Source organism: Molossus molossus, unplaced genomic scaffold (genome assembly GCF_014108415.1).
Source record: "Molossus molossus isolate mMolMol1 unplaced genomic scaffold, mMolMol1.p scaffold_m16_p_20, whole genome shotgun sequence".
Taxonomy (NCBI): Eukaryota; Metazoa; Chordata; class Mammalia; order Chiroptera; family Molossidae; genus Molossus; species Molossus molossus.
Window position 1 is genome coordinate 39,682,667 of NW_023425356.1, and position 20,415 is coordinate 39,703,081.

The 20,415-nt window shown below is 39.4% G+C and overlaps 1 pseudogene; it reads right to left on the minus strand.

The window, feature by feature from the left end:
- Positions 1-3,032: 3,032 nt before the first annotated feature.
- LOC118636985 lies at positions 3,033-15,210 on the minus strand (annotated as a pseudogene).
- Positions 15,211-20,415: the final 5,205 nt, after the last annotated feature.

Below are 20,415 nucleotides of genomic sequence, written 5' to 3' on the forward strand. Positions count from 1 at the left end.
GAAGTCAGAAGCAGCCAGCAAACCTAGAAGATTTGCAATCATCACTTCTGGTCTCAGCAGACACTGGGTCTCCCGAAGTCTTTCCTGTAGGAGACAATCCATCCCAGCCACCATAAACCACAGACTCTAAGTATTTCATCTCCTTTTGTCATTTGAGGTTACTTCCTGTTCCATCACAAGCTGATCAATACTAAGTCCCAGATTCCATCTTTGAGGGCTTGTGTTCCAGGATCACTATTCATACTGCGTGTTGTTATATCTGGACCAGTCAGAAAATAAAACTCACGTTAAATTTGGAAAAAAGAAAATTAATGAGTGAAGAGAGCCAGCTATCAAGGTGTTTGAGGGGACGGAAGAGCAGAAAGGAGGAAGGGGTTGTTAAATATCACAGTGCCACTCCTTCCAAACCTCAACCTGGTATGAACAGAGGCACTGATGGGCTGCTGCGCAGTACCCAGCAGAGCTACGGCTGAACGGGAATCTGGGAGCCCACACTACTGCTGCAGGGCCATGCGCTACGTGCCACTGAGCTGTGGTCTGAGCACCCCAGAAGTGGGGAGGGGCGGGAGAAGCACTGTCCCCTCATCCCTTCTCCCCATCGTCCAGTTTTCCTTATTAACCCACCACTTTACAAGTCCCAACTATAAGCTAGCTAGAAAAATAGTCTTGGAGATAGAGTTAGGTAGTGTGCAATCTTCAAATCCCCCCTACACCCATCCAGGGGCAAGACAAACAATAATGGAGTTGTTCAACGAGAGAAATTCTATTCATGTACACTAGCTCATTTCCTTCCCCTGACCACATCCATGCTGGACACTCTATAAAGACTTTTTGTTTTGATACTTTTCCTTTATTGATTTGAGAGAGAGAGGAAGGGAGAGGGAGAGAGAGATAGAAACATTAATGAGAGAGAGCATCAGTTGGCCGCCTCCTGCATGCCCCGCCTAGGGATTTGACCCACAACCTGGGCATGTGCCCTGACTGGGAATTGAATCGGTGACCTCTCAGTGCATGGGTCGATGCTAAACCACTGAGCCATACCGGCCGGGACACATAAAGGTATCTTCAACTTTCCAACGGTTCTCGTTGCCTGGAACAAGGCCGGATAGAAGTTAAGAGTAGAATAGAGTTGAGGAAGTTGTATGGAGGTGTAAGATGCTTCGGTATTTTCTCAGGTAATAAACTTTCTATTTAAATGTACGCCTATAAATAGCCAGGATACTCTTTATCAACAGCATCGGTGCAATGCCTTAGATAAACACCTTTTTCATTTTATTTCTTATCGATATTAGAGAGAGAGGAAGGAGGAGAGAGAGAAACATCTATTGGCTGCCTCTCACATGCACCCCAACCAGGGATTGAGCCATCAACTGAGTATGTGCCCTGAACGGGAATTGAACCGACGACACTTCGGTGCACAGGACGATGCTTAACCAAGTGAGTCACACCAGCCAGGGCAATAAACACCTTTAGTGATGATGAATATTTCTTGGCTATCCACTAAAGCATATTCTTCCATTAAATGGTATTTGTGACGGAGACATGAAGCAAAATGGGTGCAGGCAACGAATTTTCATAAAGAATAAGCCTGTGCTTCAAATTCAGGCCATTAAGGATTTCAGTCCAGCATCCCATATTCTAAAGGATTTGGTCAACCACATCATCTGTGAAAATATATTCATTTTTTGTGTGTGTGCTCAAACATAACTAATACCTTGATCAATCCCATTCTATAAATTCTTCCTTTCTTTACAGATATAAAAATATTTCTGTGCTATGATTCACAAAGTACATAATTTTTTAGTTAACTGGAAGTCATAGGCCTCTGACTCAGAGTTGCCAGAATTTGTAATCATTTGGACTCAGGAGACATAAAACATGTCTGATGTACTATATTAAAAGCATATTCTGTTCTGAGCTGATGAGATCAAATGGGCACCAAATTTTCTCTCAGATAGCAGAGTTTCATTTCTCAAATATCCAGATAGAACTTAAAAAGCAAACAAAATTTTTTTAATTTACAGAAATTCCACTATCCGAAGCTAAAAAATTCTGGTCCAAAGGTACAGTTTCTTCCTCTCTCCCATTCTGTGTCAAGTTTCTTTATAAAATTCCTCTTACTTCAATCATAAATATGTATTAAGTGCCTATTGTATACCTGACACAAGTTAGTTAGATACGTGAACTACATCATTAAACAAAACTGAGAAAGCTTCCTGAACTCTGCTCTTGTGGAATTCATACTCCAACAGAGAGACAACAAAAATGCATAATAAAGAAATGACATGACACATGAGCAGGTTACAAGTATTGGAGGGGAGAGGGAGAAAAAGTAAAGCAAGGACAGAGATTAGGAGTATTCGGTTTTAAAGTTTATAATTTTAACTGGAGTAGGTCAAAGAAGTCTCAAAAGAAAATTTTAAATATTTTAACCAAATGAAAACACAACTTATCATAGCTTGGGGGATGCAGTTAAAGCAGTACTTAGAGGACAGTTGATAACATTGGACACATGCACTAGGCAAGAAGAAAGATATAAAATCAGTAACCTAAGTTTCCATTTTAGGAACCTAGAAAAGAACAATTTCATCTTAAAGCTAAAGAAGAAAGGAAATAATAAAAATAAGAGTAGAAACCAGAGAGATTCAAAACAGGAAAACAACAGAGAAAAATCAATAAAACCAAAAGCTTATTCTTTGGACAAAATCAATAAAAAGTATAAATCTGTATACAGACTAACCAAAAAAAAAATAGAAAAGACACAAATTTCCAGTATCAGAAATTAAAGAGGGATCATCACTGCTGAGTCCACGGACGCTTAAAGGATAATATACACTTGAAACATATACGATTATACCTGTCAATTATTCCTCAATAAAGGTTTTTTCTTAAGCCACAAGATTTTAATTTTTTTCTTTCATTTCTTTTAAATGCCACACTAATCAGATGTAAGATAGTCCTGAATAATACAACTATTTACACACTGAATACAAAATAAATATAAAATAGTTAAAAATTAGTTATCCAGTGATTCATTTTGCATTTCCATTGTTCACCCTCTGTTACATTTTCCTTTGCCTTTTGTAAACCCTTTTCTTTCTTGCTTTCGAATCGACGTTTGGCTCTGGTTTTACCCACTGTACTTCTATCAGGTTTTTTCCTCAGCTGGTGTAACAACAAAAACATCTGCAGTGGAGTCACGTGGAAGAACAGTCTTCGGTTCTTTCTCTGTTTCTGCGCCTCCTTAACTCACTGTTTCTCTTTGTGTTTTGCAGTTGTGAAGGAGGACACACTGACGGATGTTTGGTGACTGGTGGTGAGGATTTTCATACAACGCTGGTCCTCCAACACTTCCCTGGAAAATCTTTATGAGATTTAAGACAAAATGAGGTCCTGCTTCTACAAGAGCAGCATCTTCCTCTAGGGTCTGAAAGCTCCGGAACCATATCCTATGATCCCAAACTGCGAAAGTAAACACGTGGTCCACAAATGGTCGGCCTGCGGGTTGATATCGCGGTGAACTCAAGACCTGACTTACGAGATCTTTTAACAAAGCCTAATGTGGTCATTCATCAAAAGCCGGGTCAAAAGACAGAAGGGCTGAGAACCTTTCAAACAGTTTCCAGTCATCTGTAGTTCAGTTAGGGCAGGAATATTTCGAACTAGAAATTTAGCAGATGGTCCATGAGGTGAATTTGAAAGCCACGTACAGAGATCGTGTTTCTTCTCAGCTTCCAAAGAGAAACTTTTACTGCAGTGTTTCATTTCGCAAACCTCGTTCATCACAAATAACGGATCTTCACCGTCCATTTAAGTATCTGCTTTAGAATGAGGCTTTAACATTCGTAAGTCTTGCATTAAACGTCTGGTTCTGAACGTTATTCCTCTGGAAGAATCTGTTCCTTATTTTCCCACTCGCCCTTACCAATGGGGCCTGGGACGGTGTCTGTTCAGCCTCCCCCTCCTCTGCAATGTTGCCCCTTAGCTGGCTCCCTGGCATCGTTTTTTGTTCCTTTCTGGCCTTTCCTCTTGGTGACTGCTGTCTTGCCTCACTGCCTTCGCTGTTAATAAAGTTTTTTTTTTTTAATCTTTATTGTTGGATGTAAAATGTATTACAGATGTTCCACATTTTTCCCCTATTGACCCCCTCCTCCCCCCTCCCAGCCCCCCTCCCGCCTTTTCCCACACTGTTGTCTGTGTCCATTGGTTATGCATATAAGTTCTTTGCTTTATTTCTTTCCACCACCCCCCCCAACCCCTTTCCCTTTGAGGTTTGTCAGTCTAACAGTGAATACAATTTTTTTTTTTTAAAGGATAATAAAGGAATGCTATGAACAACCCTCTGCCCACAAATTTGATAACTCAGATGAAGTGGACCAGTTCCTTGAAAGACACAGATAACCAAAATTACCATTTGGCTATCTTTGAGGAAAATATGAAAACTCTTAAAAAATGCAGAACGGATGAAACTAGTTTCTTGACTTTTCATGTGTTAAAAGGCCTGAAGATCCTTGGTGCATGCTTGTCAACCCTAGAGGCATCCAGCCGCATTTCAGTAAAGCTGAAACCAACGTTAGGCGGCTGATCTGGCGGCTGACCTCCGTCCCCTTGCATGCCCCACCTCTCAGCCTTGACCTCCGTACCCTGGGAGCCTCCTGTGGGTGGTCTGGCCCTCTCCCTCTCCCCTCTTCCTCCTTCCTGGTTTCCCCTGATTCTCAGTCCCGGTCCTTCTCTCCTTCCTCCCTCTGCTGCCACCCACAGTCCTGGAACAGAGAGGTCATCCAGATGTATTGTCTTCCCCAGATCCCACACCCAGATATCTGGATACCATACAATGAACAGAAGTTTTCACTTTCTTTCCAAGAGTTGGCCTGTGATTCAGACAGAGCCTCTGTATTGTCTGGTTCAGCTCTGGAAATTGTCAAATTATCTATAAAGAAGAATGAAACAGACACGGGGGTGAGGGAATGCAGTGGGTTTAAAGAGATCACCCTGAACTTGACCTTTGCAGTCAGCTTTACTGAGATAAGAAACATGTAAAATCTTTATCTTCACACTGAAACACCTTTTGTTTAGAAACCCAGCTTCTGAGGGGGCGAGGTCAGGGAACACTTGGGAAATTGTTTCTCCTTTGTAGTACGCTAAGAACTTTGATCCCAGAGAGGGGTAAGAGGATACTCTTCCTCTTTAAAACCTATTAAACATATCCCCAGAAAAAGAAGCAACTTGGATTCAATGAGACAATGCATTAGGATTCCGTATTTTTTGACCTGAGTAGATACTGATTAGGAATATAGGCGGTGGATCATGTCACTTCCATCTGACTTTTTGAAAGATGCCACCACTATATTTGGGAATTGGAAATGAGACTTGAGAAAAATTTGATCTGGAAATTACCAATAGCAATTCATTCACAAGTTGAAAACAAATAAATAATTCTAAGAAATTTAAGCAAGGTTTATAAACATCAGACTAATTCTGTTCCTTGATATACACTGAATTTCACGACACAATGACTCACATCGTTTAACCTCATTCTCCCTTCAAAAATCCATTAACCCACAAGTCTACAGAAAACAAAGCCACAATACAATAAAACAATTCTTGATATGAAATTTAGAAGGGTTTTTGGTTTTCCTGGAGCTAGCTGCAGATTGCAGGAATTAGAGCCATTTTAATCTCTAGAAGGTTTTTAATTTTATGCTGTAGGTGTCAGGTCTTTTATACATGAAATAAGTACCTAAGGACAAAGATCTAACACGGCCTTTCTGCTGTATCCATTCTCTGTTGTTCATGTAATTTAAACTTTCTAACATGTTTCTAAACACAAAGAAGAACATGAAACTTCACAAAGAAGAAGAAACTTCACAACGGATTAGCGATCTTGCAAGTAGTTCAAAGACACTATGCTGTCTCTATTCTATTAGGGTGATTTATTTGGAAATATCATCTAAATCTTTTATTTATTTTTTTCTCCAATTTTTATTAATTTATTTTCATTAAAATGTTTCTCCTTCCCCCCAAGCCCCCTCCTCCCCACCCCACCCCCAGCATTGTTGTCTATGTCCACTGGTTATGCATACATGTATGTAAGTTCTTTGGTTCATCTCATTCATCCCCCCGACCCCTACTCTGAGGTTTGTCAGTCTGAACCATACTCCTTCCTATGTCTCTGGGTCCACTTCATTCATCAGCCCTCCTTGTTCATTATATTCCACAAATAAGTGAGAGCATGTGGTATTCATTTCAATCTTTTAAATTATGTTTTGGTAAAATATTTATGACACCAGCACTCAGAATTTTTAAATTTTTTCTTCATTGTTGAAAATATTATAATATCCCCCACTGACCCCCTTCGACCTTACTCCCGTCCCCTTGACCCTGGCCTTCACTGCACTATTGTCTGTGTCTATGGGTTATGCATATATGTTATTTGGTTAAACCCTTCCCACCCTCCCCCTTCCCTCTGAGATGTGTCCATCTGTTCCATGTTCCATGTCTGTTCATCAGTTTGTTTATTAGATTCCACATATAAGTGAGATCATGTGATACTTGTCTTTCTCTGACTGGCTTATTTCACTTAGCATAATACTCTCCAGGTCCCCCCATGTCATCTCAAAAGGCAAGAGATCCTTCTTTCTTACAGCTGCATAGTACTCCATTGTGTAAATGTACCACGACTTTTTTTATCCACTCATCTACTGATGGTCACTTGGGCTGTTTCCAGACCTTAGCTATTATAAATAGCACTTCTGTGAACATAGGGGTGCATATATTCTTTCTGATTGATGTTTCAGGATTCTTGAGATAAATTCCCAGAAGTGGGATCACTGGATCAAATGGCAGTTCCATTTTTATTTTGTGAGGAAATTCCATACTGTTTTCCATAGTGGCTGCACCAGTCTGCATTCCCACCAGCAGTGTACAAGGGTTCCTTTTTCTCCACATCCTCACCAGCACTTGTTTGATGGTTTGTTGATGGCAACCATCTTAGCAGATATGAGGCGATAACTCATTGACATTTTAATTTGCATCTCTCTGATGATTAGTGATACTGAGCATTTTTTCATATGTCTCTTGGCCATTTGTGTGTCCCCTTTGGAGAACTTCTATTCAGGTCCTCTGCCCATTTTTAATTGGATTGTCTTACTTTTGTTGAGTTGTACAAGTACTTCATTTATTTAGGAAATTAAACCATTATTAGATGTAACACTGGCAAATATGTTCTCCCATACAGTGGGTTCCCTTTTCATTTTAATACTGTTATTTTTGTTTTGCTGCACAAAAGATTTTTAGTTTGATGTAGTCCCATTTGTTTATTATTTTCCTTTGTTTCTCTTGCCCTAGGCGATGTATTGGTGAAAATATTGCTATGTGAGATGTCTGATATTTTGCTGCCTACGTTTTCTTCTAGGATTTTTATGGTTTCATGACTTCCATTTAAATCTTTTATCCATTTTGAGTTTATTCTATGGTGTCAGTTGGTGGTCTAGTTTCTTTTCTTTTTTGCATGTACTAGACCTTCTAGGGAAGGGATTCTAATTGAATTTGGGGGCAATTACGTATTTTTTAAATTATGCGATAATCTAATATTGCCTTCTACAGATAAGTACTGCTTTTAGGTGTTTTCATCCTTAACATTACAAAAAATGATCACAAGGTAAATCCAGAAGTTTTGGAATTTAAGTTTTAGGTGAGGATAATTGACATGCACCATTTCAAGTATGGTTCACTGTAAATAATGACCATCGATGCCCAAATTTGGAGGCAACTGCAACATTCTTGAACTAGATAGGTCTCTTTTTTTCTTTTAAAAAGATTTGTTGCCCAGCCAGTGTGGCTCAGTGGATTGAGCATCATCCCATGGACTGAAAGGTCCCAGTTTGATTCCTGGTCAGGCCACATGCCCAGGTTGCGGGCCCGATCCCTAGTAGGGAGCATGCAGGCGGTGGCAATTGATGTTTCTCACATTGATGTTTCTCTCTCTCCCTTCCTCTCAAAAAAAATCTCAAAAAAAAATCTCTCAAAAAAAATCAATAACAACATTTTTTTTTTTTTTTCAAATCCTCACCTGAGGACATTTTTGCATTTTTTTTTTTTTTTGTTCAGACAGAGTGGGGGGAGAGAGAGGAAGAGAGAGAGAGAGAAACATCGACTTGAAAGGGACACATCGAGCGGCCGCCACCCGCACGACCAACCAGGGCCGGGGACAAACCGCAACCGAGGCACGTGCACCTAGCGGGAACCGAACCCGGGTCTCTCTGCACCGCAGGCCGACGCTCTAACCGCTGAGCCAAACCGGCCAGGGCCAACATATTTTTTTTTTTAATTTTTATTGTGTTCTTATTGTGGCAAAAGGCACAAAAAATAAATTATACTCTCATAACCATGTTTAAGTGTGCATTACAGTATTCATTATAAGCACAATGTAGTACAGCAGACCTCCAGAACTTTCCATCTTGCATGACTGAAACTCTATACCACTGAACCCCAGAAACTACCATTCTACTTTCTGTTCCTGAGTTTGGTTACTTTAGCTTCCTCATATAAGTAGACATAGGTCTCTTTTTATAACTTACCACTATGTCATGACAATTAATATTTAATTTGTACTCATTATGGTGTAGTCTTATCATCCAGTTGTTGTGGTTATGACTGGCTTGCTCAACTGTATTTCTGGCTAGTTGCGTTTTCTTGAACTACAGAGAGCGCAAAACTAAAAGTAAGATTTCCCAGACTCATAACTGAGTCATGGATGTGGTTTTGGTTCTGACACTTCAATCCATTCATAAGATTTGGAGGCAGAAATGAGACAGAAGCCATATTCCTGGGGCTTCTAGCAACCAAAGACATGACGACATAGGTTTCTCTGTAAGTGCACAGCCTTGTCCAGTCATTTTCTCTGTGGGTGCTGAAAGGCAACTGGTAGTCGTGGGTGGTAACTGGAATCCATGTTCCAGCATCCAGTTGGCAACTCTGTTGTAGTCATGAGGCAGTTGGATCAGCAGGGACAGGAGCTTCCTGATCTTGGATTGCAACTACAGTAGATTGCCCTTGGTGTCCCCAGTTCTGGGGGCCCATCCCGATCCATCAGCTTCCTGACTGTGGTAGAGGGTGGCTCTGCACTGACAAGCCAGTGTTGCTGTTTTATTCTAGAAGTCTCTGATAGAGAGCCAGACTAGTGTACATGACCTCAACCTTCGCCATCATTTTCTAAGCAACTAATTCTCTGTGACAAACCACTTTTTTAAAAAAAAAAATCCTAACCCGAGGATATTTTTCTATTTGTTTTCAGATAGAATGAAAGGTAGGGAGAGAGAGAGAAACATCAATGTGAGAGAGACACACTGATTAGTTGACTCCCGCACGACCCCAACCAGGGCTGGGACCAACCGCAACTGAGGCAGGTGCTCTTGACTGGAATCAAACCCATGACTCATTGGTCCACAGGCAGACACTCTAACCACTGAGCCAAACCAGCCAGGGCATGTCACAAACCACTTTTCACATCAAATTACCAAAGTGTCCCTCCTTCCTCCAGCTGCTCTTGGCTGATTCACTAACTGAGAGGACGATACCATGTTTTAACGGGGTTCCAGCCTCAATACCCCTCCCTCTGCCCTCAGTTTATTAGATTCCTTTGTCTTTAACCAACTCCAAGAAGAGATAGAAAATCACAATCAATCATTTTAGGGCCAGTCTTTCCAAATGCTCTGATTATATCACCGCAGCAAAATGATAAACCAGCATTTCAGTATTTATTAACTATAATTTTGAAATGCTATGCCAATACCTGTATTTCACTTTAAACATATTCAGAATTCAGAGTATTTTTGAGACCAACAAAACTAAAAATGTAATCGATTTTAAATTTAAAAAATGAAGAAAAAGTGTAAATTAATGCATATATAAATGTTAAACACATTCTGATTCTGATTTAATGGAGGACCTAATGAATACAAAAAAAAAAAAAGCATTATGTAGTACCAATTAGTAAGCTAAACACAAATATGGGACAAAGATAATAAATAGTGAAAAATTTTAAATAAAGCATTATTTCAGATATTTTTTTAAATGCAGCCTTAGAAGACCAAGTGCAACAAGCATTCATACATGAACATGTCCGTTATTTTGTGCCAAATATTGTAAGCTTCAGTTGAAAATTCTGAACCGTACCTGTAAGTAGAATATGGAGGAGATCGTGTTACATCAACTCAAGCATTTTCCTCTAATGTTTTCAGCTTCCCTTGACTTAATTTTAAAGAAATCTCTTTGAAGACTTTACTTTGGGGGGAGAGGGATCTGAGGCTCAAATCTTTATATGGAGAGTGAGATGCTCTTGTTTAGAGAAAGCATTTCTAGTTTGTTCTCTCTTTAGTTTCCTTGTGTAGAGCTGGAGATTCCAGTTTAGAAACACCTGTATCGAGTCCGATCCTATCCTAGTTCCTTTGTTTAAAAAATCTTCTCACTAAAACAAAATGTACTGGCCCTGGCCAGTTTGGCTCGGCAGTTAGAGTGTTGGCCCGAGGACTGAAGGGTCTCAGGCTCAATTCCCGTCAAGGGCATGTAGTTGGGTTGCAGGTTCGATCCCCAGCCCTGGTCAGGGTCATGTGGGAGGTAGCCAATCAATGTGTCTCCCTCATATCGACTCATATCGATGCTTCTCTCACTCTCTCCTTCCCTTCCACTACCTCTAAAAACCAATGGAAACATCCTCAGGTGAGGATTAACCAAAAAAGAAATAAAATAAAATTTATTGCTTCAACAGAGGCTCTCCAGCACCCTAATGAGGCTGCTTAAACTGTGGGTTGCATATCATTTTTTTTTTTTTTTTTTTTTTATGTTAACAATAGCCCAGCTGGTGTGCCTCAGTAGATTGAACATCACACCATGGACCGAGAGGTCACAGTTCCATTTCGGCTCAGGCACATGCCCAGGTTGCAGCTTTGATCCCCAGCAGGGGGCGTGCAGGAGGCAGCCAACTGTTTCTCACATCCATGTTTCTCTCTCTCTCCCTTCTTCTCTCTCTCTTTAAAAAAAAATCAATAAAAACATTTTAAAAATACAATGTTAACTATGCATTTTATTGAACACAATAGAAATATTATTTCAACATGTATTCAATATTAAAAAAAGTTATTAACAAGAGAGTGTACACTTTTTTTAACCAAAGTGCCAGGAATCCAATACTTCCACTCACAGCACGTCCCAGCTCTCACTTGCCACATTTTTACCTTTGCACACACACTTCCTACTAGCCCAGTCGTCTGCCTTCACCTCAAGATGTGACTTACTTAGATTTTAGATGTTTTAAAATAACAATGTGCACCCACAAAGAATGGTGTTCCTCACACAGCTCACGTCGGACTCCATTCCTCCGCCCCGCCCATCCACATATTTCCCTTCAAGTGCTGTCACCCTTGTCTCCCCGGCTCCCAGAGGCGTGCGCTCCTCCTTCCTTCTGTAAACCGAGAAGCCTTCTAAGGAAAGGCCCGGCGTGACGATTTCTCATAATTCCAAGCACTTTTGTCTTGGCACATGTTTCTTTTCTTTATTTCTCCTGTCCCAGGGGAAGGGATGCATTGGCTTCCCACCTGCTTCTAATCCTGTCCTGCCTCCTGGGAACCTCACTGATTCATCTTCCATCCCCCTTCCCATTTTTCCATCATCTCTCTATTTCCAACGCGTGAATCCTCCTTACATTATTAAAGTGACCCCTGACTCTGTTATTTCCTCTCCCTTTTCTCTGACAGAAGCAGCCCAGTTTGGGGTCCTGAGGAGACAGCTTCTGTCCACCTTCCTGGGCTTCCACCTAGTAGTAGCAGGACCCCCAGCAAGTTACTTAATCTCAGAGTATAAAGTGCCGATGACCATATTGTTATTACTAGCTGATTATGATTATTTTTATTTTTTTTTATTTTTTATCCTCACCCGAGGATATTTTTCCATTTTTTTGTACAGATAGAGTGGGAGGGAGAGAGAGGAAGGGAGAGAGAGACAGAAACATCGACGTGAAGGGACACATCGAGTGGCTGCCACCCACACGACCAACCAGGGCCAGGGACAAACTGCAACCGAAGTACATGCCCTTAGCGGGAACCGAACCCAGGTCTCTCCGGACCGCAGGCCGACACTCTAACCGCTGAGCCAAACCGGCCAGGGCTGATTATGATTATTTTATCCTCAAATAGATTAAACATATTTTTCTTTCTTTTCTTCTGTGCCGTCTCTTCCTTACCAAGTAGAGAGGTTTGAAATACAAAGTCATAAGATAGATATGCAAAAAGACAACTTTATTTTTTTGTAAGCAAATTGAACTTGCACGTGAGCTGCGTTCCTACCCCACAACAGATAACACTGAAATTAGCCCTTGGAGGAGGAGAAGGAGAAGCTGATCTTAAAAGTTGCCCCGGATGCATTGCAGCTCAGTTTAAGCCTCCTTCATTTATGAGTCTAATCACATCGAAGGGAAAGAAGGAAGTCTCGGCAGCTCTATTGATGGTCTTCTCGGTGATAAAATTGTAGCAGCTTTAGCCTTAGAATCAGACAGAAACCCGTATCCTACAGCTCAAGTTCAATTTCATTTAAAAAGCAATGAGGTGTAGCCTGTGATGAGATGTCTTCTGACCACAGTATTGTATATATATTATATATATATATTTTCATATAGACATTCATCCTCATATAGAGCAAGAGGATTAGAAGGAGGAAAAGAGAGAAAGAGAAACATCATCGTGAGAGAGACACATTGGGGTTGGGGAGAAACTGCAACCAAGATATGTACCCTTAGTGGAAACTGAACCTGGGTCTCTCTGGACCGCGGGCCAACGCTCTAACCGCTGAGCCAAACTGACCAGGGCTCACCACAGTATTATATCTGAGAAAAGATCTTCGCTATACCTCTGCTGTGTGTATCTTTCTAAAGATGGATGAGAACTGTGAACAGTCTTTCATTTAGGCTGAATTTTTTTGGGCTCAGTGACTATTCTGTAATATTCTCCATTACATGCAAGTTTAACACTCAACTAGAAAAAATATTTACTAAAACAAAAAGCTTAGAATTTTAAAAGAAATATATGTTAGGACATTGTGGTAGCTGCTAGATTGACCCACACATGCCAAAAAAAGCAACAAAACATAATCTTGGAGACTTCATCTTTGACTGCTCAGTCTTTTCTTATAATAGAGTGTGAAAGGATTAAAGTTGTCATTTAATTGAGACACACCCCACTTTTCCTGATGCATGAAGTTTTGTCTCTCTTGGGATCTTGGAGCAATGCCTGGCAACAGCCAGAATTGTAAATCAGAGAGGCCATCCTGATTAGATGAGACTTCTCACAAAATCCATCAAGTCTAAATTAGATGGAAGTACTAGAATAAAAGGGGGAGGCAATTAAGCAAATTGTGGGTGGAAGATTATTCATGCTCTAAGGAAAAATGCATTTGGGGAGTTTCTTCCTTCCTAAAGTCAACCAAAACTTTGCTCCCCTTACTTTTTACTTCTTCCAATCACTTTTTATAGAACGCAATATTCACAAATACCAATTCCATAATTAATTATCTGGATGGCCAACTTCCCTGAATAAAATGACAGTAGCAGGTGCTCAGCCAGAGTACAGCTTATGCAAGAGTGAAGACATCTGGTCCTCTGGGTCACTTTGACACAGAGCTCAGATGCGGGGACCAGTGCATACCGTGACACAGAGGCAAAGTGATAGTCAGCCACTAAACCACAGATGCCAAAAACCATCATTTTAGAGTTGAGTTGTAATTCTTGCATTTTCCTGTGTGCATGGAAAAAGAAATACATTTGAAGTTATCCTTGCTTGACAGACATACGGGAAATAAGTGAACAATTCATGTGCTAAGACATGAAACAAATTGCTCCCTTTATTATTGGAGAAAATATGTGCACTGCAATAAATACTTGTGCTTATTTCTCTGGTGAACATTCTGATCAAATGGATTTAGTCGTATCTTAATAATGACACAAATCTGACAACTATACATTAACCAAGCCCATTTATTTATTTAGAGAAATGCTAAAACATTTTCCATCACAATTAGAAATCAATAGGTCAAGCCTATTTCTACAGGCATGACTAAAACAGGATAGAAAGTATAGCCTACTTTTTTAAAAAGCATAACATACATACAAAATAAAAAATACAAAAGTCTTAAGTATATAGCTCAAAGAGTTTTTACAGAAGAAAACACTCCCATCCAACTACCACACATATCAAGATATGAAATGCTACCCACATCCCAGGAATGTCCTGTGTCACATCCCAGTAAATGCTACTTCAAGAGACCTGCTCATATAACTTCCATCGTCACAGATTAGTTGTCACTGCTTTTGAACTTTAAATAGGTGGAGTCATACAAAGGGCACATATATGTACTCTTATTTGTCTGACTTCTTTCACTAATAGTTTGTGAAACTTAACTATGGTATCACAGACGTTTTCATTGTTCCATAGCTCGCTTATGGAAATAACATCTAAATTTATTTATCCATCTCATCGATGGGAAGTTTATTTGCTTGGGGCTATTATAAGCAGTGCTTCTTTGAACATTCTGGTACACGTCTTCTGGTGCATCATACATAAGCATTTATTTGGGGAATAAGCCTAGGAGTGGACTTGCTGAGTCATAGGTAATGTGTATGGTCAAGCAGTTTTCCAAATTTAAATTCCCATCAGCAGTATACAAAAGTTCCAGTTGTTCCACATCCTCGCCAACTCTTGGCATTATCAGGTTTTTAATTTTTGCCATTCCAATAGATATGTAGTAGCATCCTCACGTTTTAACTTATATTTCCCTGATGACTAAAAATGTGAGCATTTTTAAATATGTATTGGTCATTTCAATAAACTCCTCTGGGAAGTTCTGGTCCAAGACTTTTCCTACGTATTAATTAGATTGTTCTGTCTTTCTTTCATTGATTTGTTGTATGCCTTTCTATACACACACACACACACACACACACACACGCACACATATACATGGAGAGAGAGAAAGAGAGAAGGAAGAAGAGAGAAGCAACAGGCAGTATTGCTTGGATACACATGTAAGTTTATTATATCTTTGTGATAAATTGACACTTTATCATAATCAAATGTTTTTCTCGGTCCTGAGTAATACTTATTTACCCTCAATATCTACTTCATCTACATTTAGTATGACTAAACCAAATCCATTTTTGCTCATGTTTGTGTGGCATATATTATCCACCTGTTTTTCTTTCATCACTACAGTGTCTTTATTTTAAATTGTGTCTCCTATAAGCAGTTCAGAGTTGGGTTTCATCTTTTGATTCAGTCCAAAGCGCTCTGCAATATTTAATTGCGTTATTTAGTCAATTTACATTTAATGTTGCAAGTACTATATTTGAGTTTAAATCTTACATTTTACTATTTGTTTTCTACTTGGCTTGCCTGTTCTGTTTCCTATTTTTTAAATGTCTTACATCTTTTAAATTAATAAAGTATTGCTTTCATTTTTTAAATTGTTATTAACTCAGTAATGATATGTGTTTACCTTAGATATTACGACAGGCATCTTTTACTTATTACAGTCTATCTTACATTTGTACTTTTCACTTTTCTTTTTTTAAATTTTGTTTTCTTTATTGTTTTAGAGAAAGAGAAAGAGAGAGGGATAGAAAGAAAGAAGCATCAATGAGAGAGAACATCAATTGGCCACCTCCTGCATGCCACCCCCCTGGGGATTGGGCCCACAACCTGGGCATGTGCCCTGACCAGGAATTGAATCAGCGACCTCTTGGTGCAGGGTCAACACTCAACCACTGAGCCACACCGGCTGGGCCTTTTCACTTTTCCTAACTCCCCTTTTCTCTCTCCCAAATGGTGTTGTAGTTTTCATATACTTCAATTCTACATATATTTGAAAGCAACTGAGACTATTTTAATTGTTTTAAAAGTCAATATTCATGTAGATTTAGTCATATGTTTACATATTTCATTGTTCTTCATCCCTTTCTGCACTGCCAGGATTCCAGATGGAATTGTTTTCCTTCCCATGAAGAACTCTCTTTGGTATTTCTTTAAGATGTATGTGTTGATGACACATTCTCTCAGAGTTATTTGTTGTAGTTTATTTCACCTTCATTTTTAAAAATGTACTTATGGGTCAGCAATCGTTTTTTAGGACTTTAAAACTATTTCTGCTGTCATCAAGCTTTAATGATTTCTGCTGAGAAGACTTCTTTGTCTCACATTCCTTTGATAATGTCTTTGTGTGTTTTTTGTTGTTGGTTTTTTGTTGTTGTTGTTGTTGTTTGGATTATATTCTGATGTGCCTATGTGTTTGTTCTTTTCTTTGATTTTGTTCCATATGGGACTCGTGAACTCCTTTCATCTGTCTTGACGTTTATAATCAAGTTTAGAATATTCTTAACCATTATCTCTTCAGATTTGGTCATTTCTCATTCTTTCTTCTTTTATGGGACTCTGATATGTTTGATCTTTTTACCACAGCTCATATGTCCCTAATTTTTCCAGGATGCTTCAGGATGAATATGTTCTATGAAACTATTCTCTAGTTCACTAATCATTTCTTCTGCTATGTTTAATCAGTTATTAAATCCTTACGTCTTTAACTTCAGTTATTGTAATTTTTAAAATATGTTTTTATTCCTATTTTCACGAGAGAGAGAAAGGAAGAGAGAGATAAAAAACATCCATGTGAGAGAGATACATCCATCAGCTGCCTCCTGCACACCTCCTACTGGAGATTGAGCACAAAACCTGGGCATGTGCCCCAGGAATGGAACTGGGACCTCTCAGTCCATGGGAAGATGCTCAATCCACTGAGTCACATAGGCTGAACAGTTATTATAATTTTAAATTATAAAATTTTTATTTGATTCTTTTAAATTTTCCAACGTTCTACCTATAACTTCAATATTTTCCCCATCTTTAAGAATGTACTGATTATCATTATTTTAAGGACTAAAGACTATGTGGTAATTCAAATATCTAGATCATTTAAGAGTCTATTTCTACCATTCTTTTTCACTTAGCTTCCATTCATTTGGTCCTGTTTCATGACATGCCTACTAATTTTGGATGGTGGCATTCTATGTAAAAAATCCTTAGGCACTGTGGATTATGTTACTTCCTCCAGAGAAAATTTAATTTTTTCCGGCAATCAGATAGACTGTGGATAGATTATTTTGATCCAATCAAGGACTGAGATGATTCAAAGTGGTGGGTCAGATTTTGTGAGTGCTACTCTACTTACTGTTTCCCCTACATTCAGGGTATAGTCCTTCAGACATGCCACTGAACACCTGGGGTGTTGACTAGGCTCCTCCTTCTGGGGCAGCCCTGAAGGCCGGTTAGCTCCTCAGCACCTTAACACTTAAATAACAACAACAGCAACAACAACAAAACTCCACTTAGCTTTTTAGCCCCTTAGCAGTACTTCAGCTTGTTTCTTACCCTCTTACCTCACATGCATGATTTAAAAGTTGGGCCCTAGCCAGTTTGGTTCAACAGTTGGAGCATTGGCCTGTGGACCAGAGTCCCGGGTTCAGTTCCCACTAGGGGCACATACCAAAAAATAAATAAATGAATAAAATAAAAGTTGGTAAATTCCTTGAAGGGAGATGTTTGTGCAGAATGTTACTTTTCTACAGGTCTCTTTCTTTAAGTCTTGGTTATCTTGACACCCCTAAACCCCAATGATTATCTTTCTAGCCCAACTAACTTGCCCCAACCTCCAGGCTACCATTTCCACACCCTCGGAATGAACTGGCACAGAATCTGATCAGACAAAGCAGCAGGTGCACAGGGTTTACTTCACTGTTTTCTTTCTCCCCCAATCTTCCTGCACAAGATCTCTCTGTGTATTCGTTATATAATACACATAAACAGCTGGGGTTTTGTTTATAATCTTGTTTTCCTTTTCTAATGTCATCTGTCTTTTATTTGGTCTGATAGGACCTACTCTCCATACTCAAAATCTACAGTTAACTCAACATGCTCTCTCTTCCAAATACCTTTAATAATAATAAACAGATATTTATTTAAAAATAAATTCCAGTCTGGCTGATGTGGCTCAGTGGATTGAGTGTTGCCCCATGGACTGAGAGGTCCTGGTCTGATTCCTGATCAGGGCACACGCCTGGGTTGAGGCTCGATCCCCAGTGTGGGGCATGCAGTAGGCCACCAATTGATGTATCTCTCTCACATCGATGTTTCTATCTCTTTCTCCCTTCCTCTCTCTAAAAAATCAATAAACATATATTATAAATAAATAAGTAAATAAATTCCATATTTACTTTTTAAGGAATGCATTTTATTACTGTACACAAAACCCCCAATATTGTTATAATCAAGTGATCTACATAGTTAATTATTTACTTGATCATGTAGCAGAGATGAAATGTCATTGGACCTGGAATCAAAGTATCTAATTTTGGTATAAATCAAGATAATAATTTTCTATTTGTTTGTGGTATTAACTGTGTCAAATAGAAAAATAAATGTATTATTTATTTATGCATTTGTTTTGTTTTTATTGATTGATTTTATACAGAGAGGAAGGAAAAGAGAGAGAGAGATTTGTTGTTCCACTTATTTACATATTCATTGGTTGATTCTTGTATGTGCCCTGACCAGGGCAACCTTGGCATATTAGGACAACGCTCTAACCAACTGAGCTACCCGACCAGGGCTAAAAAATAAAATTTCTTAAACTGAGAATACAATTTGGCTGAACATTTGCTAATGTGGAAATCATATAAACCAAACAATTGATAGGTCACAAAAATCCCTGCATTAAATTTTTATAACTTTCTTGGGGTCACAGGCATGTTACAAAAGAAAAAAGAATAAATGAAATATTTTATTACTGATAGTTTCCTTAGGGGGAAAAACAGTTACACATGAAAGAATCTCAAACAAGTGCTACAAATTAACATTGCAAATGAATGCAAACACAGGAGGACTGGGTAATAATTAGCATCTTTCCAGATTACAAAGCACTGTCACCTACACTTTCTCACCTGATCCTGGCAACAGCCCTCAGAGCAAGGTACACTGTTACTGATGAGGAAACTATCACTGACACAGTCAACAAGGAGGGAGACATGGGTTCAGACACAGGTCTTCTCAAAAACATTCACCCTCTCTCCCAGTATGTCACGATCCTTTCCAATGGTGCACACCGGCTATGACAGGCGTAATGCAAAGGGCACAGTGAATTTGGACAGTGCTCTCTTGGAGCTTATGAATATGGGGGTGTGCAGAAAATAAATTAAATGATCAGAATACACAGTGATAAAATCTATGCTGGGGACAGTGTGGATCATATGAAAAACCAGATCTGAATGACAGGCAGATGGTCAGGAGAGGTTTTTGAGAGAAAGAAACCTCTAAGATGGATGAAATCAGAACTAGAAGTGAAGTCCAGGCTGTGTGAGGAGCCGAAAGATCATCGTGGCTGGAAAATAGAAGGTGGAAGGGGTTGGTGGCTGTGAATGAGGCTGGACATTTCTAAATCTCTCTTGTTACCCTATACTATAGACTTCATGAAAGAATACTACCAATTACTATGTGTTTAAGAGATTTATAGAAATGCTAATGTATTAAATTATATTAAAGAAATGTAGTGTTCAAACCAGATTTACTTCATTTCTAATTACTATTGGTCATTAATTTTTAGAATCAGAACCCTAGGTAAAGTTGAAGCATGTAATACTTTTCTAGAACACTGCTTTGATCAGTCAACAGGAAGTTAACCAAGCAAGTATCAGGACTCAGATTTCAGGAAGCAAGACTAAAGTTGGAAAAATGAACAGATCAGGACCCTTGGACCACACAGGAAGGCAAAAGTTGAAACAAGGATGGCTCCCAGACTCTCTGCCTCTTTACAGTGAATCAGCACAATCCCCCAAACACCGGGGAAATCCCCTTGCGAGACTACTTATGATTGAAGGAGGAATCTGGCCTCTTTTGGGCTTGCACTTGGCATGTAGATCCCATCTCTGAGATACAAATGTACAAAGGCTTTTGGGTCATTTTCAGTCATGTCGCCAGCCCAGAGAACTCTTCTGGGAAGAGTGTGTTCCTAGGAGCAGACACAGTCCCTACCTTGGGCAGCTGTGGGAATGCATAATTGCTGGACTAGATGGGCCACTTGAAACTGACTCTCATCAAGGTTGAAAACGTGGAGTGAGCAAGCAGTGCCCCGTGGAACGAAGATGTACCATTGCTAAGGCAGAGAAAGGAGAGAGCATCAGCCAAGTCCATATTATAAATCCTGTTCACTTACTTTACATTATAATCGATTACTTCTCTCCATTGCTGAACATGCTCAATGTGAATGAATGAATCGGTACTCAACCTTTTCTATTGTCATCCTTCCTGCGTCCCAGCATGGATATAA